This window comes from Arachis hypogaea, chromosome 3, assembly GCF_003086295.3.
Source record: "Arachis hypogaea cultivar Tifrunner chromosome 3, arahy.Tifrunner.gnm2.J5K5, whole genome shotgun sequence".
Classification (NCBI taxonomy): Eukaryota; Viridiplantae; Streptophyta; class Magnoliopsida; order Fabales; family Fabaceae; genus Arachis; species Arachis hypogaea.
In genome coordinates, this window is record NC_092038.1 from 91,766,690 (window position 1) to 91,772,475 (window position 5,786).

Sequence of the window (5,786 nt, forward strand, 5' to 3'; positions counted from 1 at the left end):
TCCGAGTAGGATCTGAGAAGGGATGACTGTGACGAGCTTCAAACTCACGACTGTGGGGCGTAATGACAGTCACAAAAGGATCATTGGATCTTATTCTGATACGACCAAGAACCAATAGATGATTAGCTATGCGGTAGCTGTGCCTAGAATTTTTCATCCGAGATGAGAAATCCGACAGTTGATTAGCCGTACAGAAACCGTAGAGGACTATTTTCACTGAGAGGACGGGAAGTAGCCATTGACAACGGTGATCCCCAACATATATCTTGCCATGGAAAAGAGTATGAATGATTGAATGGAGACAATAGGAAAGCAGGGATTCAGAAGGAGTAACGCATCTCTATACGCTTATCTAAAATTCCCACCAATGAATTACATAAGTATATCTATCTTTATTTTATGTTTATTTATCTTTTAATTATTAAAACTCCATAACCATATGAATCCGCCTAACTGAGATTTAGAAGATGACCATAGCTTGCTTCAAGCCGACAATCTCCATGGGATAGACCCTTACTCACGTAAGGTATTACTTGGACGACCCAGTGCACTTGCTGGTCAGTTGTGCGAAGTTGTGAAGAGACGTGTGAATCATGGTATTGTGCACCAAATTTTTGGAGCCATGCCTAGTGATAACAATTTCGTGCACCAACAGTGATCCACAATGAGAAGAATGAACTGATTCCTATGAGAACAGTTACAGGATGTCGTATGTGTATTGATTATAGGAGACTCAACAATGCCACAAGAAATGATCATTTCCCTTTACCATTCATAGACCAGATGTTGGAGAGACTGGCTGGGCATGCATTCTATTGCTTTGTAGATGGCTACTCAGGCTACAATCAAATTGAAGTAGATCCTCGGGATCAAGAAAAAACAGCATTCACATGCCCATATAGAGTGTTTTCTTACAAAAGAATACCATTTGGCCTCTGTAATGCACCTGCAACCTTCCAAAGGTGCATGCTCTCCATTTTCTAAAACATGGTTAAAAAATTCCTTGAAGTACTCATGGATGACTTCTCTATCTTCGGTGATTCCTTTGAATCCTGCCTTAACCATTTAGCGCTAGTTCTGAAATGATGCTAAGAAACAAATCCAGTTTTAAGCTAGCAAAAATGCCACTTCAGGTGACGGAAGAAATTGTTCTTGGTCATCGAATTTTGAATAAGGGAAGAAATGTCGATCAGGCTAAGGTGGAAGTAGTTGAATGACTACCGCCACCTACTAATGTTAAGGCAATCAGAGTTTCCTAGGACATGCAGATTTCTACACGAGGTTTATAAAAGAATTCTCCAAAATTGCGAAACTCCTGTGCAATCTCTTAGTTACTGACACTCCTTTTGTTTTTGACAAGGATTGCCTGCATGCTTCTGAAACTCTGAAGAGAAAGCTTATCTCTACATGTGTCATCTCTGCACCCAATTGGGACCTGCCATTCGAACTAATGTGTGATGCCAGTGATTATGCCATTGAAGTAGTTTTGGGGCAGAGACATGAAAAGCTCATGCACGTCATTTATTATGCCAATTGCATTCTAAATGATGCGCAAAGGAACTATACCACCACAAAGAAGGAATTACTTGTAGTAAGTCTATGCCATTGACAAGTTCAGATCTTATTTAATACACCAGTTGTTTGATGTATGAGGGATAGACTTTATGGGACCTTTCCCACCCTCATATTCAAGCACATACATCCTTGTGGCAGTGGACTATGTATCTAAATGGGTTGAGGCAGTCGCGTCACCCACTAATGATACTCAAGTGGTTATGAAATTCCTCCAAAAATACATCTTTAGCAGATTTGGTGTCCCACGGACATTGATTAGTGACGGAGGTAGTCATTTTCGTAATAGACAACACGATGCCATTCTACACAGATATAGTGTGTAAAACCCGAGAAATTAATGAGTAATTAGCCGATAAATTAATAATTAATTAGAGAGGTTGGAAATATGATTTTTATAGTCTAATAAAATAGAGCTAATTAAAATATAATTTTGACACTAATTTCAAAGAATTTGGCCTAAGATTGGGTCAAATGGGCTAAACTGGTCGAACCGGGCCCAAATGGGCCCAAAGCCCAACCCAATCAGCCCACACACTTAAATAACACAGCTTCCCCATCCTCCTTCACTTCATTCATGCTGCAAACAGCTTTGGAGAAGGGAAGAATAACTCAAATCCTAACCTCCCCATCCAACCTCCATATCTTCTAACTCCGAGCTCCGATCGCCGCACCATTTGCGGGCGACCAACGCATCGAGCTCTATGATTCTACTGGAACAATTTTATAGGTAAGTCTCATTCACATCTCAGCCTCTCAATCCCTATGATTTTCAAAAATTATGAAAGTGGTGTTGAGATTTTGTGGGTTTTGGTACTTTAGCTTCAATCTAGCTTGCAGAACTTGTTGGGTTTGGTCTGTTTGGTTCGTGGGTACGGTAAGGATTCTCAAACCTACTAATTTCTTGAATTTATATATAGGGTATTGAATTTAGGTGTATATGTGTTGTATATATGTATTAGGTTCTGTATATGTAATTGGAGATTGAAATTGTGTATATTGGAATCTTGGTGGAGGTTGAGTACTTGTGCTTCGGTGAGTTCTTGAACCTTGGGCTGTGTATGGGGCAAAGGGCATTAGTGAGTTGTCTCAGAAAATACGTGGAAATCGGCCAAGGTATAGTTTAGGTTTCTCGTATTTAATATTTAAGGTTCTATAAAAACTTAGGCTAGATGACCATAGGGTAGGTTGGAATGCACGATTGTGTTTAATGCTTAGGAAAACTTATGATGGATGTTGAATGAGTATGAGAGAGGTTGGATGGTATTTGATCGATAAAGATGATGAAAATGGTATATGAGGTAATTAAGAGAATAAAGTAACATTGATAACGATGTTAAATAATTGAGAATGATGAGATGAAATATGAATCACTGTGAGATTGAGAATGATAATTGTAAGAAACGATTGAATAACTTGAACTTGGGGCATTGTCTTCCCCATGTCAGCTGAGATTTTTTCCCGTGGTATTTATTGAGTAAGTGCAGTAGTGTCACGAGTATGTCAGGGTTGCATATGTAAGCTAAAGATTGAACATTATTGAGCTTGGGGTATTGGTTTTCCCATGTCAACTTGGGGTATTATTTTTCCCAGGTCAGCTTGGGGTGTTGTCTCTTCTCCCCCATGTCAACTTGGGATTCGTCCCATGGATATTATTGAGCTTGGGGGCGTTCTCTTTTCCATGCCAGCTTGGGGATTCTCCCCATGGTGTATTTTTGAGCTTGAGAACATGTCGGGATGGCTACGTAATCGACTGTTGATATCAACGGCCAGTAGGACGGGCATGCATCATGTTGCATTTGTTTGCTTTGATTGGGTGTGCATAATTGTTTTAGTTTGTCTACATGATAAATTCTATTTAACTGATAACTATGATACTTGCTGTAACTGTTCTATAAATGTGTTTACCTTGTATTTGCTTGTGTTTGTGATTGTCTTTTTGTTAAATACCTTGGTGTTAGACAGGTGATAATGTTAATTTGATTTGAAATGGGCAAGAGGCTGGGTTGAGTTATTTGGGCCGGACGATGAACTGGTTTGATTTGGGCCATAGGCCGTGACTAGTTGGGTCAGTGGTAAGGGTTGGAATCGAATGAGACAGTAAGTAGATTGTAATTTTAGAGATTAAGTTAGGATTGAGTTAGAACCTTAAGAACTTTAGATATCTATCCTTGCTTACGGTTACTGTTCTAGTTTCTTAAGAATTATAATCTGAGTGTCGACATTCTAGGATTACCTCTAGCTTTTCCGGGATCTTATTTATTATATATGTGGGCATCTTAACCATACTGAGTACCCCCGGTTCTCATCCCCTTCTATATTTGTGGTTTCTCAAATGCAGGTTGAGAAGCACCACTCTGTATTCTGGAGACGCTAATGAAGCAAAAAACTCTTGGGACCCGGGATCATATATTTGTTTATATTTATGTATGTATATAAGATCTCCACCTTGTATTCTATATTTGTCCCTCTTAGAGGTTGACTCGGAGAAACAAGTTATCAGTTTTCTATTTTGGTTTACTTTTGGGTTTATGACTGTATATGTACATATGCTTTAGCTGGTTCTAGCTTCGCGAGCCGAGTCGGAAGCCTTGCTATATGTATCTTTGGAATTCTTCTCTCATAGTTATCATTTACACGAGTGATGCGACTTTCTGTTTAACGCTTTGCTTAACTCTTCTTCACAGGCTTCTAGTTAAAATTTCTTTCAACTATTATTACACACACACACACACACACACACACACACACACATATATATATATATATATATATATATATACTTTTAGATGTTGTAATACCTTGGCACCTCAGCTTTATAACTTAAGCATAAGACTCTATGTGGTAGGGTGCTATATTATGGTATCAGAGCAGTTCGTTCCCGTAGAGTTAGGGGAATGGACTTACTATGCTTCTGAGCATACTCTGGCTATGTGCATATGCTATTTCGGATGTCTGCTTGACATATATAGCATAAATGTTCATGAGCATTACTTGGGATATTCGAAGCACTAGACTTTAGATATTAATACTGATCACCTTAAAATCAATTGTTCGGTGTGGACAAGACCCAAATGGCATCTTGTGGGCGCGAGTGAGGTGCTACGGTAGACGATAGGGCGGCTGCATAGATAATTGCTGACGTGATGAAACAACAAGCTTGGAATAATAATAATAGAGGCGGTGATGGACTTGGTGATGAAAGAAACTGAAGGAATAGAACTCTTGCAGCTGGAGTAAAGGTCGATAGTGCTGCTTAGAGAGATGAGGGGATTCAAGGAGTATTCTGGCAAAGTAGGAGCATGATTAAGATCTTAGTAGCTTATAATCAGAGTAACGTTATGGAAGTGATGAGCGGATAATTTGTACGCTTTTTGGCATTGTTTTTAGTATGTTTTTAGTATGATCTAGTTAGTTTTTAGTATATTTTTATTAGTTTTTAGTTAAAATTCACTTTTCTGGACTTTACTATGAGTTTGTGTGTTTTTCTGTGATTTCAAGTATTTTCTGGCTGAAATTGAGGGACCTGAGCAAAAATCTGATTCAGAGACTAAAAAGGACTGCAGATGCTGTTGGATTCTGACCTCCCTGCACTCGAAGTGGATTTTCTGGAGCTACAGAAGCCCAATTGGCGCGCTCTCAACGGCGTTGGAAAGTACACATCCTGGGCTTTCCGGCAATATATGATAGTCCATACTTTGCCCAAGATTTGATGGCCCAAACCGGCATTCAAAGTCACCCTCAGGAATTCCAGCGTTAAACACCGGAACTGGCACAAGGATGGGAGTTAAACGCCCAAACTGGCACCAAAGCTGGCGTTTAACTCCAAGAAGAGTCTCTACACGAAAATGCTTCAATGCTCAGTCCAAGCACACACCAAGTGGGCCCAGAAGTGTATTTTTATGTCATTTACTCATCTCTGTAAACCCTAGGCTACTAGTTTTCTATAAGTAGGACCTTTTACTATTGTATTTTCATCTTGGTTCTTCTGGTTCCCTCTCTGGGGCCGAAACCAATGATCACACTATCACTTATGTATTTTCAACGGTAGAGTTTCTACACACCATAGATTAAGGTGTGGAGCTCTGCTGTACCTCGAATATTAATGCAATTACTATTGTTCTTCTATTCAATTCCGCTTGTTCTTGTTCTAAGATATCACTTGTTCTTCAACTTGATGAATGTGATGATCCGTGACACTCATCATCATTCTC